The sequence below is a fragment of the Nelumbo nucifera genome, chromosome 4 (assembly GCF_055504915.1).
Source record: "Nelumbo nucifera cultivar China Antique chromosome 4, China Antique-T2T, whole genome shotgun sequence".
Classification (NCBI taxonomy): Eukaryota; Viridiplantae; Streptophyta; class Magnoliopsida; order Proteales; family Nelumbonaceae; genus Nelumbo; species Nelumbo nucifera.
This window is the reverse complement of record NC_142652.1, coordinates 54019029-54044891: the sequence shown is the minus strand read 5'-3', so window position 1 is coordinate 54044891 and position 25863 is coordinate 54019029. Positions and strand designations below refer to the sequence as shown.

Below are 25863 nucleotides of genomic sequence, written 5' to 3'. Positions count from 1 at the left end.
CTCCTTCACTCAGCATTCTGCTTACCTTGAACCCCTGCAGTGAGTTACACGCATGAGTTGAAGCCCCGGAGTCAATACACCAGGACACAGAAGCTACCAACAAATTGGTTTTTATAACACAAGTTTCGAAGTTACCTTTCTTGGATTCCAGGTAGGCAGGACAATTCCTTTTCTAGTGGCTGGTCTTCTTGCAGAAGTGACAGGCATCTGATGCTTTGTCTTTCTTCTGCTTCTTGCTTTTAGTGGCTTTCTTCTGAGGCTTCTTTGCCTTCCTCTTTCTCTTGCCTGTCTTGCTGGCTTCAACAAGCATGGCTACAAGCTCATCCTTTTTAATCAGTTCCTCAGCTCTTTGCAACATATTGCTGAGTTCTTGTAATCTGACATTCAGCTTGTTCATGTTATAGTTCATGATGAACGGATTAAAGGAAGGAGGCAAAGAGTTAAGGATAGCATCTATCTGGGTTGCAATGTCCAGCCTGGATCCAAGAGCCTCTAGTTCATTGATGTATCCCATCATCCGAAGACAATGGTCGTGAACTTGTTGACCCTTGGACATTTGTGTGGTCATGAACTGTTTCAAGACCTTTTGTCGAGTAGAACGATTCTGCTCTTCATACATTGTCCTAAGACTGTCCAATATGTCTTTGGCAAGTTCGATCTGATCGAACTGCCTCTGTATCGGATTGTCCAAGGAGGCAATGATGTAACATCGGGCAAAGGAGTTTTTCTCCTCCCATTCTTGATAGTCTCTCCTTCGGGCCTCAGAAGCCCTATCTCCCGGACGCTCCGGGGCAGGATTCTTTGCCACTTTGTCATGTTTTTCAAAAGCAAGGACCAGCATATGGTTTCTATACCAGTCAGCATAGTTTGGGCCCTTCAACTTGTTGTCATCAAGTAGCTTTGCAAATGATCCGTTTGCCATTTTCTGATAAAAGAGCAAACATCAGTCCATGACCTAATTTGATTCATGTTCATTTCATAGATATGGATTTTAATCTACGATCCATTTCCATTTATTCGTCTCTGAGATTTCCCTCCTTTCTCAGTGACGAAGACTACGGGTTGTCTCTGGAAATGTGGGAAATCACATAGGGTGAATGAAGCCAACTGTTTCAGCTGCATAACCCCACCACCTTTCTGTGAAGGATCATATCCACTCATCATATGAGTTTTCCCTTTGGCCTCTGTCAGATAAGGTTCAGAGCCGTTTTCAGGTAAACCTTTCTGTCCAGTGAGTGCTTACCCATCATATTCGTGAACGCCAAGGTACCGTGAGAGAGTTCCCATTTTCTGGTGAAGCCCCTCCCACATCGGTCTATGACGCCCCTATCATCTTATGAAACACTTAGACAAGCCCAACAGCAAATGGATAGCCCATTTTCTGGTGTGTTTCCTCATTACTGAAGGACCCATCCTCGTGCTAATGATGGAAGGCCTTTAGAGAGTTCATCATATGAATCTCCCTATCACATACACTCATATTATCTGGAGGGAACAGATAATTACGCCCTAGTTCTATCTTTAGGTCAAACCAAAGTGGCTCCCACTGACTTCATAAAGCCAGATTTTGGTGGGCCTAAATCGGGTAGGGTTCCGCACGAGACCTCATGATGAGGTGTGGGGTCCACCACTGAGAGAGGTCATCCAATGACCAAAAGGGACACCATGGCAATGATGTGCATTCAGCCATGGTGTGCGAAAGAGCCACTGTCGATTGAGTATGGGCCAAGTACTTATGGCCCATGTACGTAGCACATCACACATCCATACATCACATGCAGGGATAAATTGATCCAATCAATTAATTATCTGTAAAGCCCATTTGAAGCCCATTTTAAATCCATAATATTAACCATTAATATTATCTAGGTATATGGGCCGAATGGTTCAACCCATATAGCTTTAAGGGTTAAGTGGGCTTTTAGCAGTTTTAACTATTTAAAACTGGGCCTTTACAGGTTGGGCCGAATTAACCATTTAATTAAATATCAATCCTTAGGCCCATTAGTGGGAAAATTAGGGCTGACTTTCAGCCTTGATTAAACCCTAGATTCGGTCAATCAGATTATATAAAATTAATTTTAGATTATTCGCCCATTAATTTTGGAAACAAAATTTCCCAAAACCCATATCTGCGCAAATCAGGTAGAACACCTTCCGCCCATTTGCACAGGTTCAGATCTGAAACTAGATGGTTCAAGATTTGAACCATGGCTCTGATACCACTGAAGGGATGAGAGATCCATCCTATGGACGCCTAAAGATTGCGGAATAAGGGGGCGAATTTCAAAAATTTTTCTCTCCCTTCAACTGGGAATCGTATTCCCCATTTAGAAAATCATATTTTCAATGATCAATTCTGAACCATAAACTGAACCAGATCTGAACCAAAAAGGAGTGGGAAGGATTATACCTGATACGGAGAAGTAATATCTCCCAACGAAGGTGTTCACGCCCAAGGAAGGATCCAAAGACTGCTCCCACTGAAGATGGCGCAGTGCAGGTGGAGCAGAATCAGCAGTGTTCTTCTCCAAGAACTCTGTCCTTCGCAAGAATCAGCAAGATGGTACGTGAGCACAGCTTCCTTTCAATCCTTTCTCAAAGGACTGATGTCAAGATCCAATCTTGACTTCTCCCACAAATGGAGATCGAATTGGCAAACAGGGTGGTAAGAACAGGGAGGCGGCAAGAGAGTATTTGCAGGGAGCAGAATTCTCTTTTCTTGATTTCAGCACTAAAGAAAACCTGATGATCTGTGTGTGTCTCTAAAGGCTGCCGCCCCCTTCTTCTTTTATAATCTTAAAGGGATCAGCTCCTAATCAGATCAGGAGTTGCTAATCCAAATCATATTTGGGTTAGAAGTCCCTTTAAGTGAAAAGGGATAATCCTTATCTTATCTGGAAATCAGATCAGCCATCTCCTAATCTAATTAGGAGGTTTCCAGATCTAAATCTTATTTAGATCTTGGACTCTCTAAGTGGATAGGGTCTAAGCCCAATCCTATTAGTTGATCCACTTCAGATTTCGCCCCTTAAGTAAACAGCCTAGTTCGAAATGGGCTTTAGGCCCATTTAGCTTATGTGCTCACTTAACCCTCTTAACTACTGCCCAGTTGGGCTTCCTTGTATGGCGTGGGACCCAAGCATTGATCTACACATCAGCCACATGGGTTCGGCCCAGCCTTTGTTACACGGCCTGGCCGAAGACACTGTTAAAGATAGTGCACCCCCTGAAACCCATCAAATGGGCTCTATGGGCCCAACACTTACCCTAAGAGGTCCCTGGGCCAAGCCACCTTGTAACACCCAGGGACTGTGGGCAGATGCAAGATTAGCCCATCAGGTATTATCCTTAATGGTCTTACACTTAACCTCTCAGCCCATAATGATCATACACTGCCCGACAAGAGAGGACCTCTCCCTCGGCTGCAAGGAACAGTGTTGCACTCTCCACTCATATGGATCTCGGGAATTAAAACCTTTTGCAAACCTTTTAGAAACCATAATATATATACTTTTATATCTCATATAAAATATATTTTGCAAAACAAATCTCAACGGTTGAAATCGGCTGCCGGCAGTCTTGGTTTCCATCAGTGAGAATGCATCCCCGATCATTACCTTTGTCCGACAAAGGGGCTGATCCTGTCACTATGATCACCCACTCAGATGAATTCTCGAACTGTCCCAACATACCCAGGTTTTGACCCAGCTAAGGATCTCACTGATTGGTACATCAAAGATAGCCAAATCCGACACCTAGTGCAGTATCATAATCGAGTCTAGGGGTCGGGTCTAACTTTCCAGTTTTGCCCATCAATCTCCAAGGTCCAGGGCAATACTGGAAATCTGGTCTAGTTCAAAGATTCAATTAATCCTACACTGTATGTGCCTAGGGTCTCACCCTGGCAGCTGAGACAGGCCACCCCAATCGACTTGGTGGCACCACAGTGTCAGCTTTGTCAGGATAGGTCTCCCCAGACCGACCCACTGGCTGTGAACATTCTAAACTAACACGAGTCTCTTTAAGTGTCCAGTTTAAGGGTATTACACAGAAACATACCAAGGGAACATGAATCAAATATGTATCTTTATTCATTTATAATAAACTCATAAAGTACATCATTCTGATTGAAGCTAAGGGCATACAAAACTGTCTAACAGAAACAATGCGTCGGATACTCAGACCACTTACGGCACGATCGTCATTACTGAATGGGAACGGTGCAAGAACCGGGCTTTTGGCATTGGTCGTGCATTGTGGGTCCCGCGATAGTATTACCTCTATCTGGGGGTGCGGCAGATCTGAAAAACAATAACTCCGCTCATGTAGGTGCTTGTGCACGGTTACCAAAGGAGGAACGCTGCATACACAGTTTTTCAAGTCTAAAACAATTAATGGAGGGGAACAAGTTAGTGCAAAAAGATATGAGCGAGCAAAACCAAACGGGTGCGATTATACCAGCACCAATGCACCGGATCCGATCAGAACTCCGAAGTTAAGCGGGCTTGGGCGAGAGTAGTACTAGGATGGGTGACCTCCTCGGAAGTCCTCGTGTTGCACCTCAATTTTATTAATATTTTATTTTGATATCGTATTTGCAAATTCCATTTGTCGTTTCGGCGAGACAACTGGAAACAACGCACCGGATACTCGTCCACTTGCGCCACGATCGTCATTACTGAATGGGAACAATGCACGAACCGGGCTTTTGGCATTCGTCGTGCATTGTGGTCCCCGCGATAGTATTGCATCTATCCGGGGGTGCGACAGATCTGAAAAGCAATAACTCTGCTCACGTGGGAGCTTGTGCACGGTTACCAAGGGAGGAAGGCTCCATACACAGTTTTTCAACTCTAAAACAATTAATGGAGGGGAACAAGATAGTGCATAAAGATATGAGCGAGCAAAACCAAGTGGGTGCGATCATACCAGCACTAACGCACCGGATCCCATCAGAGCCCCGAAGTTAAGCGTGTTTGGGCGAGAGTAGTACTAGGATGGGTGACCTCCTGGTAAGTCCTCGTGTTGCACTACAATTTTATTAATATTTTATTTTTGATATCGTATTTGCAAATTCCATTTGTCATTTCGGCGAGACAACTGGAAACAACACGCCGGATACTCGGACCACTTGCGGTACGATCGTCATTACTGAATGGGAACAGTGCATGAACCGGGCTTTTTGCATTCGTCGTACATTGTGGGCCCCGGGATAGTATTGCATCTATCCGGGGGTGCGGCAGATCTGAAAAGCAATAACTCCGCTCACGTTGGAGCTTGTGCACGGTTACCAAGGGAGGAACGCTGCATGCACAATTTTTTCAAATCTAAAACAATTAATGGAGGGGAGCAAGATAGTGCATAAAGATCTAAGCGAACATGAATTAAACCGGTGCGATCATACCAGTACTAATGCACCGGATCCCATCAGAGCTCCGAAGTTAAGCGTGCTTGGGCGAGAGTAGTACTAGGATGGGTGACCTCCTGGGAAGTCCTCGTGTTGCACCCCGATTTAATTAATATTTCATTTTTGATATCGTATTTGCAAATTCCATTTGTCGTTTCGGCAAGAAAACTAGATACAACGCGCCGGATACTCGGACCACTTACGGCACGATCGTCATTACTGAATGGGAACGGTGCAAGAACCGGGCTTTTGGCATTCGTCGTGCATTGTGGGCCCGGGGGTGTGGCTGATCTGAAAAGCAATAACTCCGATCACGTAGGAGCTTGTGCACGGTTACCAAAGGAGGAAGGCTGCATACACAGTTTTTTGAAGTCTAAAACAATTAATCGAGGGGAACAAGATAGTGCATAAAGATCTAAGCGAGCAAGAATTAAACGGGTGCTATCATACCAGCACTAATGCATCGGATCCCATCAGAACTCTGAAGTTAAGCATGCTTGGGCGAGAGTAGTAATAGGATGGGTGACCTCCGGGGAAGTCCTCGTGTTGCACCCCAATTTTACTAATATTTTATTTTTCATATCGTATTTGCAAATTCCATTTGTCGTTTCGGCGAGACAACTGGAAATAACGCGCCGGATACTCGTCCACTTGCGCCACGATCGTCATTACTGAATGGGAACCATGCAAGAACCGGGCTTTTGGCATTCATCGTGCATTGTGGGCCCCGCTATAGTATTGCATCTATCTGGGGGTGCGGCAGATCTAAAAAGCAATAACTCTGCTCACGTAGGAGCTTGTGCACGGTTACCAAGGGAGGAATGCTGCATACACAGTTTTTTCAAAACAAAAACAATTAATGGAGGGGTGCAAAAAAGTGCATAAAAATCAAAGCGAGCAAAAATCTAACGGGTGCGATCATACTAGCACTAATGCACCGGATCCCATCAGAACTCCGAAGTTAAGCGTGCTTGGGCGAGAGTAGTACTAGGAATGGTGACCTCTTGGGAAGTCCACGTGTTGCACCTCAATTTTATTAATATTTCATTTTCGATATCGTATTTGCAAAATCCATTTGTCGTTTTGGCAAGAAAACTGGAAACAACGCACCGGATACTCGGACCAGTTACGGCACGATCGTCATTACTGAATGGGAACGGTACAAGAACCGGGCTTTTGGTATTCGTCGTGCATTGTGGGCCCCGCGATAGTATTACCTCTATCCGGGGATGCGGCAGATCTGAAAAACAAACACTCCGCTCACGTAGGAGCTTGTGCACGGTTACCAAAGGAGGAAGGCTGCATACAAAGTTTTTTCAAGTCTACAACAATTAATGGAGGGGAGCAAGATAGTGCATAAAGATCTAAGCGAGCATGAATTAAACAGGTGCGATCATACCAGCACTAATACACCGGATCCCATCAGAACTCCGAAGTTAAGCGTGCTTGGGCGAGGGTAGTACTAGGAAGGCTGACCTCCAGGGAAGTCCTCGTGTTGCACCCCAATTTTATTAATATTTAATTTTTGATATCGTATTTGCAAATTCCATTTGTCGTTTCGGCAAGAAAACTGGAAACAACGCGCCGGATACTCGGACCACTTACGGCACGATCATCATTTCTGAATGGGAACGGTGCAAGAACCGGGCTTTTGGCATTCGTCGTGCATTGTGGGCCCCGCGATAGTATTACCTCTATCCGGGGGTGCGGCAGATCTGAAAAGCAATAACTCCGCTCACGTAGGAGCTTGTGCACGGTTACCAAAGGAGGAAGGATGCATACACAGTTTTTTCACATCTAAAACAATTAATGGGGGTGCGGCGATCATACCAGCACTAATGCACCGGATCCCATCAGAACTCCGAAGTTAAGCGTGCTTGGGTGAGAATAGTACTAGGATGGGTGACCTCCTGGGAAGTCCTCGTGTTGCACCCCAATTTTTTTAATATTTTATTTCGATCTCGTATTTGCAAATTCCATTTGTCGTTTCGGCGAGACAACCGCAAACAACGCGACGGATACTCGGACCATTTGTGGCACGATCGTCATTACTGAATAGGAACCGTGCAAGAACCGGGCATTTGGCATTCGTCGTGCATTGTGGGCCCCGCGATAGTATTGCATCTATACGGGGGTGCGGCAGATCTGAAAAACAAAAACTCCGCTCACGTAGGAGCTTGTGCACGGTTACCAAGGGAGGAACGCTGCAGACACAGTTTTTTCAAGTCTCAAACAATTAATGGAGGGGAGCAAGATAGTGCATACAGATATAAGCGAGCATGAATTAAACTGGTGCGATCATATCAGCACTAATGCACCAGATCCCATCAGAACTCCGAAGTTAAGCGTGCTTGGGCGAGAGTAGTATTAGGAAGGGTGACCTCCTGGGAAGTCCTCGTGTTGTTCCCCAATTTTATTAATATTTTATTTCGATATCGTATTTGCAAATTCCATTTGTCATTTCGGCGAGACAAATGGAAACAACGTGCCAGATACTCGGACCACTTGCGGGAAGATCGTCATGACTGAATGGGAATGGTCCAAGAACTGGGCTTTTGGCATTCGGTGTAAATTGTGGGTCCTGCGATAGTATTGCAGCTATTCGGGGGTGCGGCAGATCTGAAAAGCAATAACTCCAGTCACGTGGGAGCTTGTGCACGGTTACCAAGGGAGGAACGCTGCATACACAGTTTTTCAAGTCTAAAACAATTAATGGAGGGGAGCAAGATTGTGCATAAAGATCTAAGCGAGCAAAAATTAAATGGGTGCAATCATACTAGCACTAATGCACCGGATCCCATCAGAACTCCGAAGTTAAGCGTGCTTCGGCGAGAGTAGCACTAGGATGGGTGACCTCCTGGGAAGTCCTTGTGTTGCACGCCAATTTTATTAATATTTTATTTCGATATCGTATTTGCAAATTCCATTTGTCGTTTCGGCGAGACAACCGCAAACAACGCGACGGATACTCGAACCATTTGTGGCACGATCGTCATTACTGAATGGGAGCCGTGCAAGAACCGGGCTTTTGGCATTCGTCGTGCATTGTGAGCCCCGCGATAGTATTGCATCTACTCGGGGGTGCGGCAGATCTGAAAAACAATAACTCCGCTCACGTGGGAGCTTGTGCACGGTTACCAAGGGAGGAAGGTTGCATACACTGTTTTTTCAAGTCTAAAACAATTAATGGAGGGGAGCAAGATAGTGCAGAAAGATATAAGCGAGCATGAATTAAACGTGTGCGATCATACCAGCACTAATGCACCGGATCCCATTAGAACTCCGAAGTTAAAAGTGCTTGGGCGAGAGTAGTATTAGGATGGGTGACCTCTTGGGAAGTCCTCATGTTGCACCCCAATTTTATTAATATTTTATTTCGATATCGTATTTGCAAATTCCATTTGTTGTTTCGGCGAGACAAATGGAAACAATGTGCCGGATATTCGGACCATTTGCGGGACGATCATCATTTCTGAATGGGAACGGTGCAAGAACCGGGCTTTTGGCATTCGGTGTGCATTGTGGGTCTCACGATAGTATTGCATCTATTCGGGGGTGCGGCAGATCTGAAAAGCAATAACTCCACTCACGTGGGAGCTTGTGCACGGTTGCCAAGGGAGGAACGCTGCATATAGAGTTTTTCAAGTCTAAAAAAATTAATGGAGGGGAGAAAGATAGTTCATAAAGATCTAAGCGAGCAAAAATTAAATGGGTGCGATCATACCAGCACTAATGCACTGGATCTCATCAGAACTCCAAAGTTAAGCGTGCTTGGGAGAGAGTAGTACTAGGATGGGTGACCTCTTGGGAAGTCCGTGTATTGCACCCCAATTTTATTAATATTTTATTTCGATATCGTATTTGCAAATTCCATTTGTCGTTTCGGCGAGACAACCGCAAACAACGCGCCGAATACTCGGACCATTTGTGGCACGATCGTCATTACTGAATGGGAACCGTGCAAGAACCGGGCTTTTGGCATTCGTTGTGCATTCTGAGCCCCGCGATAGTATTGCATCTATCTAGGGGTGCGGCAGATCTGAAAATCAATAACTCCGCTCACGTGGGAGCTTGTGCACGGTTACCAAGGGAGCAGCGCTGCATACAAAGTTTTTTCAAGTCTAAAACAATTAATGGAGGGTAGCAAGATAGTGCATAAAGATCTAAGCGAGCATGAATTAAACAGGTGCGATCATACCAGCACAAATTCACCGGATCCAATCAGAACTCCGAAGTTAAGCGTGCTTGGGCAAGAGTAGTAGGATGGGTGACCTCTTAGGAAGTCCTCGTGTTGCACCCCAATTTTATTTCGATTTCGTATTTGCAAATTCCTTTTGTCGTTTCGGCGAGACAACCGCAAACAACGCGACGGATACTCGGACCATTTGGGGCACGATCGTCATTACTGAATGGGAACCGTGCAAGAACCGGGCTTTTGGCATTTGTCGTGCATTGTGGGCCCCGCGATAGTATTGCATCTATCCGGGGATGCGGCAGATCTAAAAAACAATAACTCCGCTCACGTAGGAGCTTGTGCACGGTTACCAAGGGAGGAACGCTGCATACACTGTTTTTTCAAGTCTAAAACAATTAATGGAGGGGAGCAACATAGTGCAGAAAGATAGAAGCGAGCATGAATTAAACGGGTGCGATCATACCAGCACTAATGCACCGGATCCCATCAGAACTCCGAAGTTAAGCGTGCTTGGGCAAGAGTAGTATTAGGATGGGTGACCTCCTGGGATGTCCTCGTGTTGCACCCCAATTTTATTAATATTTTATTTCGATATCGTATTTGCAAATTCCATTTGTCGTTTCGGCGAAACAAATGGAAAAAACGTGCCGGATACTCGGACCACTTGCGGGACGATCGTCATTACTGAATGGGAACGGTGCAAGAACCGGGCTTTTGGCATTCGGTGTGCATTGTGGGTCCCGCGATAGTATTGCATCTATTCGGGGGTGCGGCAGATCTGAAAAGCAATAACTCCACTCACGTGGGAGCTTGGGCACGGTTGCCAAGGGAGGAACCCTGCATACACAGTTTTTCAAGTCTAAAAAAATTAATGCAGGGGAGCAAGATAGTGCATAAAGATCTAGGCGAGGAAAAATTAAATGGGTGCGATCATACCAGCACTAATGCACTGGATCCCATCAGAACTCCGAAGTTAAGCGTGCTTGGGCGAGAGTAGTACTAGGATGGGTGACCTCCTAGGAAGTCCTCGTATTGCACCCCAATTTTGTTAATATTTTATTTCGATATCGTATTTGCAAATTCCATTTGTCGTTTCGGCGAGACAACCGCAAACAACGCGCCGGATACTCGGACCATTTGTGGCACTATCGTCATTACTGAATGGGAACCGTGCAAGAACCGGGCTTTTGGCATTCGTCGTGCATTCTGAGCCCCGCGATAGTATTGCATCTATCCGAGGGTGCGGCACATCTGAAAATCAATAACTCCGCTCACGTGGGAGCTTGTGCACGGTTACCAAGGGAGAAACGCTGCATACAAAGTTTTTTCAAGTCTAAAACAATTAATGGAGGGGAGCAAGATAGTGCATAAAGATATAAGCGAGCAAAAATTAAATGGGTGCGATCATACCAGCCGTAATGCACCGGATCCCATCAGAACTCTGAAGTTAAGCGTGCTTGGGCGAGAGTAGTATTAGGATGGGTGACCTCCTGGGAAGTCCTCGTGTTGCACCCCAATTTTATTAATATTTTATTTCGATATCGTATTTGCAAATGCCATTTGTCGTTTCGGTGAGACAAATGGAAACGACGTGCCGGATACTCAGAACACTTGCGGGACGATCCTCATTACTGAATGGGAACAGTGCAAGAACCGGGCTTTTGGCATTCTGTGGGCATTGTGGGTCCCATGATAGTATTGCATCTATTCGGGGGTGCGGCAGATTTGAAAAGCAATAACTCCACTCACGTGGGAGCTTGTGCACGGTTACCAAGGGTGGAACGCTGCATACACAGTTTTTCAAGTCTAAAACAATTAATGGAGGGGTGCAAGATAGTGCATAAAGATCTAAGTAAGCAAAAATAAAATGAATGCGATCATACCAGCACTAATGCACCGGACCCCATCAGAACTCCGAAATTAAGCGTGCTTGGGCGAGAATAGTACTAGGATGGGTGACCTCCTGGGAAGTCCTCTTGTTGCACCCAATTTTATTAATATTTCATTTCGATATCGTATTTGCAAATTCCATTTGTCGTTTCGGCGAGACAACCGCAAACAACGCGCCGGTTACTCGGACCATTTGTGGCATGATCGTCACTACTGAATGGGAACCGTGCAAGAACCGTGCTTTTGGCATTCGTCGTGCATTGTGGGCCCCGCGATAGTATTGTATCTATCTGGCGGTGCGGCAGATCTGAAAAGCAATAACTCCGCTCACGTTGGAGCTTGTGCACGGTTACCTAGGGAGGAACGCTGCATACACAGTTTTTTCAAATCTAAAAGAATTAATGGAAGGGCAAGATAGTGCATAAAGATCTAAGCGAGCATGAATTAAACGGGTGCGATCATATTAGCACTAATGCACCGGATCCCATTAGAACTTCGAAGTTAAGCATGCTTGGGAGAGGGTAGTAGTAGGATGGGTGACCTCCTGGGAAGTCCTCGTGTTGCACTCCAATTTTATTAATATTTCATTTTTGATATCGTATTTGCAAATTCCATTTGTCGTTTCGCCAAAAAAACTGCAAACAACTCGCCTCGTGTTGCACCCGAATTTTATTAATATTTTATTTCGATATCGTATTGGCAAATTCCATTTGTCGTTTCGGCGAGACAAAAGCAAACAACACGTCGGATACTCGGACCATTTGCGGCACGATCGTCATTTCTGAATGAAACCATGCCAAAACCGGGCTTTTGTTATTCATCGTGCTTTGTGGGCCCCGCGATAGTATTGCATGTATCCGGGGGTGTGGCAGATCTGAAAAACAAACACTCCGCTCACGTAGGAGCTTGTGCACGGTTACCAAGGGAGGAAGGCTGTATACACAGTTTTTTCAAGTCTAAAACAATTAATTGAGGGGAGCAAGATAGTGCATAAAGATCTAAGCGAGAATGAATTAAATGGGTGCGATCATACTAGCACTAATGCACCGGATCCCATCAGAACTCCGAAGTTAAGCGTGCTGGGCGAGTGTAGTACTAGGATGGGTGACCTCTTGGGAAGTCCTCGTGTTGCACCCCAATTTTGTTAATATTTTATTTTGATTTCATATTTGCAAATTCCATTTCTTGTTTCGGCGAGACAATTGGAAACAACGCGTCGGATACTCGGACCACTTGCGGCACGATCGTCATTACTGAATGTAAACGGTGCAAGAACCGGGCTTTTGCCATTCGTCGTGCATTGTGGGCCCTACGATAGTATTGCATCTATCTGGGGGTGCGGCAGATCTGAAAAGCAACAACTCCGCTCACGTAGGAGCTTGTGCACGGTTACCAAGGGAGGAAGGCTGTATACACAGTTTTTTCAAGTCTAAAACAATTAATTGAGGGGAGCAAGATAGTGCGTAAAGATCTAAGCGAGCATGAATTAAACAGGTGCGATCATACAAGCACTAATGCCCCGGATCCCATCTGAACTCCGAAGTTTAGCATGCTTGGGCGAGAGTAGTACTAGGATGGGTGACCTCCAGGGAAGTCCTCGTGTTACACCCCAATTTTATTAATATTTTATTTCGATTTCATATTTGCAAATTCCATTTGTTGTTTTGGCGAGACAACTGGAAACAACGCGTCGGATACTCGGACCACTTGTGGCACGATCGTCATTACTGAATGTGAACGGTGCAAGAACCGGGCTTTTGGCATTCGTCGTCCATTGTGGGCCCTGCGATAGTATTGCATCTATCCGAGGGTGCGGCAGATCTGAAAAGCAGAAACTCCGCTAGCTTGTGCACGGTTACCAAGGGAGGAGGCTGTATACACAGTTTTTTCAAGTCCAAAACAATTAATGGAGGGGAGGAAGATAGTGCATAAAGATCTAAGCAAGCATGAATTAAACGGGTGCGATCATACCAGCACTATTGCACCGGATCCCATCAGAACTCCGAAGTTAAGCGTTCTTGGGTGAGAGTTGTTTCGGCGAGACAATTGGAAACAACGCGTCGGATACTCACACCACATGCGGCACGATCGTCATTACTGAATGTGAACGGTGCAAGAACCGGCTTTTCGCGTTCATCGTGAATTGTGGGCCCTGCGATAGTATTGCACTACCCGGGGGTGCGGCAGATCTGAAAAGCAATAACTCCGCTCAGGTAGGAACTTGTGCATGGGAACCAAGGGAGGAAGGCTGTATACACAGTTTTTTCAAGTCTAAAACAATTAAGGGAGGGGAGCAAGATAGTGCATAAAGATCTAAGCGAGCATGAATTAAACGGGTGCGATCATACTAGCACTAATGCTCCGGATCCCATCAGAACTTCGAAGTTAAGCGTGCTTGAATGAGAGTAGTATTAGGAAGGGTGACCTCCTGGGAAGTCCTCGTGTTGCACCCATATTTTATTAATATTTTATTTCAATATCGTATTTGCAAATTCCATTTGTCGTTTCGGCGAGACAAATGGAAACAACGCGCCGGATACTCGGACCACTTGCGGGACGATCGTCATTACTGAATGGGAACGGTGCAAGCACCGGGATTTTGGCATTCGGTGTGCATTGTGGGTCCTGCGATAGTATTTTATCAATTCGGGGGTGCGGCAGATCTGAAAAACAATAACTCCACTCACGTGGGAGCATGTGCACGGTTACCAAGGGAGGAGCGCTGCATACACAGTTTTTCAAGTCTAAAACAATTAATGGAGGGGAGCAAAATAGTGCGTAAAGATCTAAGCGAGCAAAAATTAAAACGGTGCGATCATTCCAGCACTAATGTACCGGATCCCATCAGAACTCCAAAGTTAATCGTGCTTAGGCGAGAGTAGTATTAGGATGGGTGACCTCCTGGGATGTCCTCGTGTTGCACCCCAATTTTATTAATATTTTATTTCGATATCGTATTTGCAAATTCCATTTGTCGTTTCGGCGAGACACCCGCAAACAACGCGCCGGATACTCGGACCATTTGCGGCATGATCGTCATTACTGAATGGGAACCGTGCAAAACCGGGCTTTTGCAATTGTCGTGCATTGTGGGCCCCGTGATAGTATTGGATCTATCCGGGGGTGCGGCAGATCTGAAAAACAATAACTCTGCTCACGTAGGAGGTTGTGCACAGTTACCAAGGGAGGAAGGCTGCATACACAGTTTTTTAAAGTCTAAAACAATTAATGGAGGGGAGCAAGATAGTGCATAAAGATCTAAGCAAAAATGAATTAAACGGGTGTGATCGTACCAGCACTAATGCACCGGATCCTATCAGAACTCCGAAGTTAAGCGTGCTGGGGCGAGAGTAGTACTAGGATGGGTGACCACCTGAGAAGTCCTCATGTTGCACCCCAATTTTATTAATATTTTATTTTGATTTCGTATTTGCAAATTCCCTTTTTTGTTTCAGCGAGACAACTGGAAACAACGCATCGGATACTCGGACCACTTGCGGCACGATCGTCATTACTGAATGTGAACGGTGCAAGAACCGGCTTTTGGCATTCATCGTACATTGTGGGCCCTGCGATAGTATTGCATCTATCCGGGGGTGCGGCAGATCTGAAAAGCAATTACTCCGCTCAGGTAGGAGCTTGTGCACGGTAACCAAGGGAGGAAGGTTGTATACACAGTTTTTTCAAGTCGAAAACAATTAATGGAGGGGAGCTAGATAGTGCATAAAGATCTAAGCGAGCATGAATTAAATGGGTGCGATCATACCAGCACTAATGCACCGGATCCCATCCGAACTCCGAAGTTAAGCGTGCTTGGGCGAGAGTAGTACTAGGATGGGTGACCTCCTGGGAAGTCCTCGTGTTGCACCCCAATTTTATTAATATTTTATTTTGATTTCGTAATTGCAAATTCCATTTGTTGTTTCGGCGAGACAACTGGAAACAACGCGTCGGATACATGGACCACTTGCGACACGATCGTCATTACTGAATGTGAACGGTGCAAAAACCGGGATTTTGGCATTCGTCGTGCATTAGGATCCCTGCGATAATATTACATCTATCCGGGGGTGCGGCAGATCTTAAAAGCAATAATTCCGCTCACGTAGGAGCTTGTGCACGGTTACCAAGGGAGGAAGGCTGCATACACAGTTTTTTCAAGTCTAAAACAATTAATGGAGGGGAGCAAGATAATGCATAAAGATCTAAGCGAGCAAAAATTAAATGGGTGCGATCATACCAGCACTAATGCACCGGATCGCATCAGAACTCCGAAGTTAAGCGTGCTTGGGCGAGAGTAGTACTAGGAAGGGTGACCTCCTGGGAAGTCCTCGTGTTGCACCCATATTTTATTAATATTTTATTTCAATATCGTATTTGCAAATTCCATTTGTCGTTTCGGCGAGACAAATGGAAACAACGCGCCGGATACTCGGACCACTTGCGGGACGATCGTCATTACTGAATGGGAATGGTGCAAGAACCGGGTTTTTGGCATTCGGTGTGCATTGTGGGTCCTGCGATAGTATTTTATCAATTCGGGGGTGCGGCAGATCTGAAAAACAATAACTCCGCTCACGTGGGAGCTTGTGCACGGTTACCAAGGGAGGAGCGCTGCATACACTGTTTTTCAAGTCTAAAACAATTAATGGAGGGGCGCAAAATAGTGCATAAAGATCTAAGCGAGCAAAAATTAAAACGGTGTGATCATTCCAGCACTAATGTACCGTATCCCATCAGAACTCCGAAGTTAAGCGTGCTTGGGCGAGAGTAGTACTAGGATGGGTGACCTCCTGGGATGTCCTCGTGTTGCACCCCAATTTTATTAATATTTTATTTCGATATCGTATTTGCAAATTCCATTTGTCGTTTCGGCGAGACAACCGCAAACAACGCGCCGGATACTCGGACAATTTGTGGCACGATCGTCATTACTGAATGGGAACCGTGCAAGAACCGGGCTTTTGGCATTCGTCGTGCATTGTGGGCCCCGCGATAGTATTGCATCTATCCGGGGGTGCGGCAGATCTGAAAAACAATAACTCTGCTCACGTAGGAGGTTGTGCACAGTTACCAAGGGAGGAAGGCTACATACACAGTTTTTTCAAGACTAAAACAATTAATGGAGGGGAGCAAGATAGTGCATAAAGATCTAAGCGAGAATGAATTAAACCGGTGTGATTGTACCAGCACTAATGCACCGGATCCCATCAGAACTCCGAAGTTAAGCGTGCTGGGGCGAGAGTAGTATTAGGATGGGTGACCTCTTGGGAAGTCCTCATGTTCCACCCCAATTTTATTAATATTTTATTTTGATTTCGTATTTGCAAATTCCCTTTGTTGTTTCGCCGAGACAACTGGAAACAACGCATCGGATACTCGGACCACTTGCGGCACGATCGTCATTACTGAATGCGAACGGTGCAAGAACCGGGCTTTTGGCATTCGTCGTGCATTGTGGGCCCCGCGATAATATTACATCTATCCGGGGGTGCGGCAGATCTGAAAAGCAATAACTCCGCTCACGTAGGAACTTGTGCACGGTTACCAAGGGAGGAAGGCTGCATACACAGTTTTTTCAAGTCTAAAACAATTAATGGAGGGGAGCAAGATAATGCATAAGGATCTAAGCGAGCAAGAATTAAACGGGTCTGATCATACCAGCACTAATGCACCGGATCCCATCAGAACTCCGAAGTTAAGCGTGCTTGGGCGAGAGTAGTACTAGGATGGGTGACCTCTTGGGAAGTCCTCGTGTTGCACCCCAATTTTATTAATATTTTATTTCGATATCGTATTTGCAAATTCCATTTGTCGTTTCGGCGGGAAAACCGCAAACAATGCGCCGGTTACTCGGACCATTTGCGGCACGATCGTCATTACTGAATGAGAATCGTGCAAAAACCGGGATTTTGGCATTCGTCGTGCATTGTGGGCCCCGCGATAATATTACATCTATCCGGGGGTGCGGCAGATCTGAAAAGCAATAACTCCGCTCACGTAGGAGCTTGTGCACGTTTACCAAGGGAGGAAGGCTGCATACACAGTTTTTTCAAGTCTAAAACAATTAATGGAGGGGAGCAAGATAATGCATAAAGATATAAGCGAGCATGAATTAAACGGGTGCGGTCATACCAGCACTAATGCACCGGATCCCATCAGAACTCCGAAGTTAAGCGGGTTTGGGCGAGGGTAGTACTAGCATGGGTGACCTCCTGGGAAGTCCTCGTGTTGCACCCATATTTTATTAATATTTTATTTCGATATCGTATTTGCAAATTCCATTTATCGTTTCGGCGAGACAAATGGAAACAAAGCGCCGGATACTCGCACCACTTGCGGGACAATCGTCATTACTGAATGGGAACGGTGCATGAACAGGGATTTTGGCATTCGGTGTGCATTGTGGGTCCCGCGATAGTATTGCATCTATTCGGGGGTGCGGCAGATCTGAAAAGCAATAACTGTGCTCACGAGGGAGCTTGTGCACGGTTACCAAGGGAGGAGCGCTGCATACACAGTTTTTCAAGTCTAAAACAATTAATGGAGGGGAGCAAAATAGTGCATAAAAATCTAAGCGAGCAAAAATTAAATGGGTGCGATCATTCCAGCACTAATGTACCAGATCCCATCAGAACTCCGAAGTTAAGCGTGCTTGGGCGAGAGTAGTACTAGGATGGGTGACCTCCGGGGAAGTCCTCGTGTTGCACCCCAATTTTATTAATATTTTATTTCGATATCGTATTTGCAAATTCTATTTGTTGTTTCGGCGAGACAAACGCAAACAACGCGCCGGATACTCGGACCATTTGCGGCACTATCGTCATTACTGAATGGGAACCGTGCAAGAACCGGGCTTTTGGCATTCGTCGTGCATTGTGGGCCCCGCGATAGTATTGCATCTATCCGGGGGTGCGGCAGATCTGAAAAGCAAACACTCCGCTCACGTAGGAGCTTGTGCACGGTTACCAAGGGAGGAAGGTTGCATACACAGTTTTTTCAAGTCTAAAACAATTAATGGAGGGGAGCAAGATAGTGCATAAAGATCTAAGCGAGAATGAATTGAACGGGTGCGATCATACCCGCACTAATGCACCGGATCCCATCAGAACTCCGAAGTTAAGCGTGCTTGGGCGAGAGTAGTACTAGTATGGGTGACCTCCTGGGAAGTCCTCGTGTTGCACCTCAATTTTATTAATATTTTATTTTCATTTCGTATTTGCAAATTCCATTTCTTGTTTCGGCGAGACATCTGGAAACAACGCGTCGGATACTCGGACCACTTGCGGCACGATCGTCATTACTGAATGTGAACGGTGCAAGAACCGGGATTTTGGCATTCGTCGTGCATTGTGAGCCCCGCGATAATATTACATCTATCCGGGTGTGCGGCAGATCTGAAAAGCAATAACTCCGCTTGCTAGACTGTTTTGTATGCCCTTAGCTTTAATCAGAATGATGTACTTTATGAGTTTATTGTAAATGAATAAAGATACATATTTGATTTATGTTCCCTTGGTATGTTTCTGTGTAATACCCTTAAACTGGACACTTAATGAGACTCGTGTTAGTTTAGAATGTTCACAGCCGGTGGGTCGGTCTAGGGAGACATATCCTGACAAGGCTGACACTGTAGTGCCACCAAGTCGGTTGGGGTGGCCTGTCTCAGCTGCCAGGGTGAGACCCTAGGCACATACAGTGTAGGATTAATTGAATCATTGAACTGGACCAGATTTCCAGTATTGCCCTGGACCTTGGAGATTGATGGGCAAAACTGGAAAGTTACACCCGACCCTAGACTCGATTATGATACTGCACTAGGTGTCGGATTGGGCTATCTTTGATGTACCAATCAGTGAGATCCTTAGCGGGGGTCAAAACCGGGGTATGTTGGGACAGTCCGAGAATTCATCTGAGTGGGTGATCGTAGTGACAGGATCAGCCCCTTTGTCGGACAAAGGTAATGATCGGGGATGCACTCTCACTAATGGAAACCAAGACTGCCGGCAGCCGATTTCATCCGTTGAGATTTGTTTTTTAAAATATATTTTATATAAGATATGAAAGTATATATATGGTTTCCAAATTTTTTGCAAGAAGGTTTTAATTCCCGGGATCAATATGAGTGGAGAGTGCAACACTGTTCCTTGCAGCCGAGGGAGAGGTCCTCTTTTGTCGAGCAGTGTATGATCATTATGGGCTGAGAGGTTAAGTGTAAGACCATTGAGGATAATGCCTGATGGGCTAACCTTGCATCTACCCACAGTCCCTGGGTGTTACAAGGTGGCTTGGCCCAGGGACCACTTAGTGTAAGTGTTGGGCCCATAGAGCTCATTTGATGGGTTTCAGGGGGTACACTGTCTTCAGCAGTGCATTCGGCCAGGCCTTGTAACAAAGGATGGGCTGAACCCATGTGGCTGATGTGTAGATCAATGCTTGGGTCCCGCGCCATACAAGGAAGCCCAACTGGGCAGCAATTTGGAAGGTTTTTTGAGTACATAACCTTAATGGGCCTTAAGCCCATTTCGAACTGGGCTGATTTGATCAGTCATTTAAAGGGGGCGAATTCTGAAGTGGGTCAGCTAAAAGGATTGGGCTTAGACCCTATCCACTCAGAGAGTCCAAGATCTAAATAAGATTTAGATCTGGAAACCTCCTAATTAGATTAGGAAACAACTGATCTGATCTGCAGATAAGATAAGGATTATCCCTTATCACCAAGGGACTTCTAACCCAAATATGAATTGGATTAGCAACTCCTAATCTGATTAAGAGCTGATCCCTTTAAGATTATAAAAGGGAAGGGGGCGGCAAACTTGAAGAACACAATAAGATCAATAGCAATATTCTCTTTAAGAAAGAGAGATTAAGAGATTTCCTGCATACTGCGAATTCTCTTCTGCCGCCACCTTCCTGCCATTGCCATTCCTTCAGTTCGATCTCCAGTTCTTGGGAGCAATCAAGATTGGATCTGGATTTCAATCTTTTGGGAAAAGATTGATTGGAGCTGTACTCACAAGCCGTCCAGTTGATTCTTGCGAAGGGTCAAGTTCTTTTGAAGAACATTGCTGATTCTGCTCCATCCTTCACTGCGCCATCTTCAGTGGGAGCTGATTTTGGATCCTTCCTTGGGCGTGAACACCTCCATTGGGAGATAGTATTTCTTCGTATCAGGTGTTATCCTCTCCCACTCCTTTTGGTTCAGATCTGGTTCAGTTTATGGTTCAAGATTGATCCTTGAAAATATGATTTTCTAAATAGGGAATACGATTCCCAGTTGAAGGGAGAGATAAAATTTTTGAAATTCGCCCCTTATTCCGCAATCTTTGGGCGTCCATAGGATGGATCTCTCATCCCTTCAGTGGTATCAGAGCCAAGTTCAAATCTTGAACCAGTTTGTTTCAGATCTGAACCTGCGCAATTGGGCAGAAGGTGTTCTACCCAATTTGCGCAGATATGGGTTTTGGGAAATTTGTTCCCAAAATTGATGGGCGAATAATCTGAAATTAATTTTATATAAATCTGATTATTATTTAGAATTGTTCTTTATGATTTTCTTGATTTATGGTCTGTTCGTACAAGAGGAGATCGAATCTTGATTTGCGCAGGGAACCTGCAAGATTTGCAATTTCTTGATTTATTTATTACATTTTGTTTGTAAATATTTTTTTTTATTTTTCTAGACTCAATGTATAGGTATTCGATCTTATGTAATTATTAATAGAAATAGGATTTCTATTTATTTTAATTTTGGATCGAAGATGGCGGCGCAGAAAGGGAGATTTCGCAGAGAAGATTTCGCAGATGGGAGAATCGCTATCTGCGATTTGTAGTTTGTGAAACTGCATTCTGTGATCTAACCTCTGTTTTATAGGATGGATTGTGTGAACAGCCATGATTTACTAATTGTTGTTTTTCTTTTATTAGTAATTAATTTCAGATTATTTTCTTGAATTAAAGATTTAATTAAAGATCAAACCCTAGACCCATTCGAACCAAGATTGGTTCAAACTGTTTGGACCGAATCTAGGGTTTAATCAAGGCTGAAAGTCAGCCCTAATTTCCCACTAATGGGCCTAAGGATTGATATTTAATTAAATGGTTAATTCGGCCCAACCTGTAAAGGCCCAGTTTTAAACAGTTAAAACTGCTAAAAGCCCACCTAACCCTTAAAAGCTATATGGGTTGAACCATTCGGCCCATATACCTAGATAATATTAATGGTTAATATTATGGATTTAAAATGGGCTTCAAATGGGCTTTACAGATAATTAATTGGATCAATTTATCCCTGCATGTGATGTATGGATGTGTGATGTGCTACGTACATGGGCCATAAGTACTTGGCCCATGCTCAATCGACAGTGGCTCTTTCGCACACCATGGCTGAATGCACATCATTGCCATGGTGTCCCTTTTGGTCATTGGATGACCTCCCTCAGTGGTGGGCCCCACACCTCATCATGAGGTCTCGTGCGGAACCCTAGCCGCTTTAGGCCCACCAAAATCTGGCTTTATGAAAGTCAGTGGGAGCCACTTTGGTTTGACCTAAAGTTAGAACTAGGGCGTAATTATCTGTTCCCTCCAGATAATATGAGTGCATGTGATAGGGAGATTCATATGATGAACTCTCTAAAGGCCTTCCATCATTAGCACAAGGATGGGTCCTTCAGTAATGAGGAAACGCGCCAGAAAATGGGCTATCCATTTGCTGTTGGGCTTGTCTAAGTGTTTCATAAGATGATAGGGGCGTCATAGACCGATGTGGGAGGGGCTTCACCAGAAAATGGGAACTCTCACACGGAACCTTGGCGTTCACGAATATGATGGGTAAGCACTCACTGGACAGAAAGGTTTACCTGAAAACGGCTCTGAACCTTGTCTGACAGAGGCCAAAGGGAAAACTCATATGATGAGTGGATATGATCCTTCACAGAAAGGTGGTGGGGTTATGCAGCTGAAACAGTTGGCCTCATGCACCCTATGTGATTTCCCACATTTCCAGAGACAACCCGTAGTCTCCGTCACTGAGAAAGGAGGGAAATCTCACAGACGAATAAATGGAAATGGATCGTAGATTAAAATCCATATCTATGAAATGAACATGAATCAAATTAGGTCGTGGACTGATGTTTGCTCTTTTATCAGAAAATGGCAAACGGATCATTTGCAAAGCTACTTGATGACAACAAGTTGAAAGGCCCAAACTATGCTGACTGGTATAGGAACCTTATGCTGGTCCTTGCTTCTGAAAAACTTGACAAAGTGGCAAAGAATCCTGCCCCGGAGCGTCCGGGAGATAGGGCTTCTGAGGCCCGAAGGAGAGACTATCAAGAATGGGAGGAAAAAAACTCCCTTGCCCGGTGTTACATCATTGCCTCCTCGGACAATCTGATACAGAGGCAGTTCGATCAGATCGAACTTGCCAAAGACATATTGGACAGTCTCAGGACAATGTATGAAGAGCAGAATCATTCTACTCGACAAAAGGTCTTGACACAGTTCATGACCACACAAATGTCCAAGAGTCAACAAGTTCACGACCATTGTCTTCGGAAAATGGGATACATCAACGAACTGGAGGCTCTTGGATCCGGGCTGGACCTTGCAACCCAGATAGATGCTATCCTTAACTCTTTGCCTCCTTCCTTTAATCCGTTCATCATGAACTATAACATGAACAAGCTGAATGTCAGCTTACAAGAGCTCAACAATATGTTGCAAAGAGCTGAAGAACTGATTAAAAAGGATGAGCCTGTAGCCATGCTTGTTGAAGCCGGCAAGACAGGCAAGAGAAAGAGGAAGGCAAAGAAGCCTCAGAAGAAAGCCACTAAAAGCAAGAAGCAGAAGAAAGACAAAGCATCGGATGCTTGTCACTTCTGCAAGAAGACCGGCCACTGGAAAAGGAATTGTCCTGCCTACCTGGAATCCAAGAAAGGTAACTTCGAAACTTGTGTTATAGAAACCAATTTATTGGTAGCTTCTGCGTCCTGGTGTATTGACTCCAGGGCTTCAACTCATGCGTGTAACTCACTGCAGGGGTTCAAGGTAAGCAGAAGGCTGAGTGAAGGAGAAGTCACACTCTACTTGGGGACTACTGCAACTGTTGCAGCCGCGGCCATAGGAACCGTGGAATTATATTTTAGAGAAGGAATAATTGTACTGAAAGATTGTCTTTATGTAAAAAATTTAAGAAGAAATTTGATTTCTGTCTCAAAACTGTGTGCAGATGGTTATTCTGTCTTCTTTAGTAATACGATTACTATTAAAAGAAACAACAGATTCATCGCATACGGGGAACTGGAGAACGGTCTCTATGTTCTACATCCTTCTCTAGAAACTAACATAACCAAAACTACGTCGGTTGAAAATCCCAAGAAGAGAGCCCGTGATATAGTTAATCCCACGTGTCTGTGGCATTACCGACTTGGCCACATCGGTGTTGACCGAATCACAAGGTTGGTAAAGGATGGTCCTTTGGATTTTCTAACTATAGAAGATCTTCTCACCTGTGAGCCTTGCCTACAAGGCAAGATGACGAAACGGCCATTTAACGGTAAGCCTGAAAGATGTACAGGCACACTTAACCTAATACATACTGATGTATGTGGTCCCCTGAGTGTTAAGACACGAAATCAACACGTGTATTTCATCACCTTCACAGATGATTTTTCACGATATGGTTACGTGTACCTAATGAGACACAAGTCTGAATCCTTTGATAAATTCAAAGAGTTTAGACAAGAGGTCGAGAAACAGTTAGGGAGAGAAATTAAAGCCCTTCGATCCGATCGAGGTGGCGAATATCTCTCTGACGAATTCAGGGACTACTTAAAGGACAATGGGATAGTATCACAATTAGCTCCTCCTGCTACACCACAACTTAACGGTGTTTCAGAGAGGAGGAATAGGACCTTATTAGATATGGTCCGGTAAGGTCCGGTCGCTTCTCATACACTTAGAGTTACCCACATCCTTTTGGGGTTACGCATTAGAGACTGCGATTTACGTGCTGAATCGGGTTCCAACCAAATCGGTTCCGAATACTCCATATGAACTTTGGACCGGAAAGAAACCAAGTGTCAGACACTTGAAGATTTGGGGTTGTCCAGCACACGTTAAAAGAACGAGTGCAGACAAGTTGGAATCTAAAACCAGTCGTTGTCTATTTGTAGGCTACCCAAAAGGTTCTGTAGGTTACCTTTTCTATGACCCAAGTGAGCAGGAAGTGTTTTGCAGTCGAAATGCACAATTCTTGGAAACCGACTATATCCTGGACACTCATCGTCAGGAAGTTGTTCTTGATGAGGAGAGCTCAGGAGCAGTGGGAGATGTCCCACAAGTTCTAGGTAGTGACCAACTTAGAAGATCCACTCGGCCATCCAGGCCACCAGTCCGTTATGGTTATGACCAGGATAGTTACCTGGTGGAAACCTTGACTAGTGAGGAGGATCCCATGACTTACGCGGAAGCTATGTTGGACATAGATTCCCAGAAGTGGGTGGAGGCCCTGAGGGTAGAGATGGACTCAATGGAGACCAATGGAGTCTGGACTCTAGTAGATCCGCCCTCCGGGGTAAAGGCAATCTGTTGCAAATGGATTTACAAGAGGAAGAAGGGCCCCGATGGTAAAGTTGAGACCTTCAAGGCTCGTCTGGTGGCGAAAGGGTACACTCAGAAAGAAGGCATCGATTATGAGGAAACCTTTTCGCCTGTGGCCATGCTTAAATCCATTAGGATCCTGCTAGCTGTAGCAGCATACCATGATTATGAGATTTGGCAGATGGATGTCAAAACTGCATTCCTGAATGGAGATCTTACTGAAGATATCTATATGCAGCAGCCGCAAGGCTTCATTGCTGCAGGTCAGGAAAACATGGTATGTAAACTTAACAGATCCATTTATGGGCTTAAGCAAGCTTCTAGAAGTTGGAACATCCGTTTTAACTCTGCTGTCAAATCGTTTGACTTCGAGCAGAATTCGGATGAACCCTGTGTCTACAGGAAGTACAGTGGGGATAAGGTTACCTTCTTGGTTCTGTATGTAGATGACATTCTACTCATTGGGAATGATGTAGGAATGTTAAATACGGTGAAAGTATGGCTTTCGCAGCAATTCTCCATGAAAGATCTTGGAGAAGCCTCCTATATACTGGGTCTTCGACTCTATAGAGATAGATCGAAGCGGATAATAGGATTATCCCAATCTGCTTACATTGACAAAATAGTCAAAAGATACAGCATGGAAAATTCCAAGAAAGGAAATGTTCCTTTCAGGCACGGAGTCACTCTCTCCAAGAAGATGTCTCCCAAGACTTCTGAGGAGATTGATGGCATGAAAGACGTTCCTTATGCCTCAGCCGTAGGG

At 44.9% G+C, this 25863-nt stretch overlaps 15 non-coding genes and 15 pseudogenes across 15 annotated transcripts; all 30 read left to right on the top strand.

Moving 5' to 3' along the window:
• The first annotated feature begins 4447 nt into the window (after window positions 1–4447).
• Window positions 4448–4566, top strand: LOC148800498 (5S ribosomal RNA; annotated as a pseudogene).
• Window positions 4567–4918: 352 nt separating this feature from the next.
• Window positions 4919–5037, top strand: LOC148800497 (5S ribosomal RNA; annotated as a pseudogene).
• A 356-nt stretch (window positions 5038–5393) lies between these two features.
• Window positions 5394–5512, top strand: LOC148800496 (5S ribosomal RNA). The gene has a single exon (XR_016075144.1). It is a non-coding gene; the product is annotated as a 5S ribosomal RNA (ribosomal RNA).
• Window positions 5513–5846: 334 nt separating this feature from the next.
• Window positions 5847–5965, top strand: LOC148800495 (5S ribosomal RNA; annotated as a pseudogene).
• A 355-nt stretch (window positions 5966–6320) lies between these two features.
• Window positions 6321–6439, top strand: LOC148800494 (5S ribosomal RNA). The gene has a single exon (XR_016070145.1). It is a non-coding gene; the product is annotated as a 5S ribosomal RNA (ribosomal RNA).
• A 356-nt stretch (window positions 6440–6795) lies between these two features.
• LOC148800493 (5S ribosomal RNA) lies at window positions 6796–6914 on the top strand. The gene has a single exon (XR_016075498.1). It is a non-coding gene; the product is annotated as a 5S ribosomal RNA (ribosomal RNA).
• A 312-nt stretch (window positions 6915–7226) lies between these two features.
• LOC148800492 (5S ribosomal RNA) lies at window positions 7227–7345 on the top strand (annotated as a pseudogene).
• Window positions 7346–7700: 355 nt separating this feature from the next.
• LOC148800491 (5S ribosomal RNA) lies at window positions 7701–7819 on the top strand (annotated as a pseudogene).
• A 354-nt stretch (window positions 7820–8173) lies between these two features.
• On the top strand, window positions 8174–8292 carry LOC148800490 (5S ribosomal RNA; annotated as a pseudogene).
• A 355-nt stretch (window positions 8293–8647) lies between these two features.
• LOC148800489 (5S ribosomal RNA) lies at window positions 8648–8766 on the top strand. Its single transcript, XR_016070148.1, has one exon. It is a non-coding gene; the product is annotated as a 5S ribosomal RNA (ribosomal RNA).
• Window positions 8767–9120: 354 nt separating this feature from the next.
• On the top strand, window positions 9121–9239 carry LOC148800488 (5S ribosomal RNA). Its single transcript, XR_016069177.1, has one exon. It is a non-coding gene; the product is annotated as a 5S ribosomal RNA (ribosomal RNA).
• Window positions 9240–9594: 355 nt separating this feature from the next.
• Window positions 9595–9710, top strand: LOC148800487 (5S ribosomal RNA; annotated as a pseudogene).
• Window positions 9711–10054: 344 nt separating this feature from the next.
• On the top strand, window positions 10055–10173 carry LOC148800486 (5S ribosomal RNA). The gene has a single exon (XR_016069668.1). It is a non-coding gene; the product is annotated as a 5S ribosomal RNA (ribosomal RNA).
• Window positions 10174–10527: 354 nt separating this feature from the next.
• LOC148800485 (5S ribosomal RNA) lies at window positions 10528–10646 on the top strand. Its single transcript, XR_016073145.1, has one exon. It is a non-coding gene; the product is annotated as a 5S ribosomal RNA (ribosomal RNA).
• Window positions 10647–11001: 355 nt separating this feature from the next.
• Window positions 11002–11120, top strand: LOC148800484 (5S ribosomal RNA). The gene has a single exon (XR_016070337.1). It is a non-coding gene; the product is annotated as a 5S ribosomal RNA (ribosomal RNA).
• A 354-nt stretch (window positions 11121–11474) lies between these two features.
• LOC148800483 (5S ribosomal RNA) lies at window positions 11475–11593 on the top strand (annotated as a pseudogene).
• A 352-nt stretch (window positions 11594–11945) lies between these two features.
• Window positions 11946–12064, top strand: LOC148800482 (5S ribosomal RNA; annotated as a pseudogene).
• Window positions 12065–12514: 450 nt separating this feature from the next.
• On the top strand, window positions 12515–12632 carry LOC148800481 (5S ribosomal RNA). The gene has a single exon (XR_016069637.1). It is a non-coding gene; the product is annotated as a 5S ribosomal RNA (ribosomal RNA).
• Window positions 12633–12987: 355 nt separating this feature from the next.
• On the top strand, window positions 12988–13106 carry LOC148800480 (5S ribosomal RNA; annotated as a pseudogene).
• A 723-nt stretch (window positions 13107–13829) lies between these two features.
• On the top strand, window positions 13830–13948 carry LOC148800479 (5S ribosomal RNA; annotated as a pseudogene).
• A 354-nt stretch (window positions 13949–14302) lies between these two features.
• On the top strand, window positions 14303–14421 carry LOC148800478 (5S ribosomal RNA; annotated as a pseudogene).
• Window positions 14422–14774: 353 nt separating this feature from the next.
• On the top strand, window positions 14775–14893 carry LOC148800477 (5S ribosomal RNA; annotated as a pseudogene).
• Window positions 14894–15247: 354 nt separating this feature from the next.
• LOC148800476 (5S ribosomal RNA) lies at window positions 15248–15366 on the top strand. The gene has a single exon (XR_016069259.1). It is a non-coding gene; the product is annotated as a 5S ribosomal RNA (ribosomal RNA).
• Window positions 15367–15721: 355 nt separating this feature from the next.
• On the top strand, window positions 15722–15840 carry LOC148800475 (5S ribosomal RNA). Its single transcript, XR_016074821.1, has one exon. It is a non-coding gene; the product is annotated as a 5S ribosomal RNA (ribosomal RNA).
• A 354-nt stretch (window positions 15841–16194) lies between these two features.
• On the top strand, window positions 16195–16313 carry LOC148800474 (5S ribosomal RNA; annotated as a pseudogene).
• A 355-nt stretch (window positions 16314–16668) lies between these two features.
• Window positions 16669–16787, top strand: LOC148800473 (5S ribosomal RNA; annotated as a pseudogene).
• Window positions 16788–17142: 355 nt separating this feature from the next.
• Window positions 17143–17261, top strand: LOC148800472 (5S ribosomal RNA). Its single transcript, XR_016074940.1, has one exon. It is a non-coding gene; the product is annotated as a 5S ribosomal RNA (ribosomal RNA).
• A 355-nt stretch (window positions 17262–17616) lies between these two features.
• On the top strand, window positions 17617–17735 carry LOC148800471 (5S ribosomal RNA). Its single transcript, XR_016075642.1, has one exon. It is a non-coding gene; the product is annotated as a 5S ribosomal RNA (ribosomal RNA).
• A 354-nt stretch (window positions 17736–18089) lies between these two features.
• LOC148800470 (5S ribosomal RNA) lies at window positions 18090–18208 on the top strand. The gene has a single exon (XR_016069661.1). It is a non-coding gene; the product is annotated as a 5S ribosomal RNA (ribosomal RNA).
• Window positions 18209–18563: 355 nt separating this feature from the next.
• LOC148800469 (5S ribosomal RNA) lies at window positions 18564–18682 on the top strand. Its single transcript, XR_016073294.1, has one exon. It is a non-coding gene; the product is annotated as a 5S ribosomal RNA (ribosomal RNA).
• Window positions 18683–25863: the final 7181 nt, after the last annotated feature.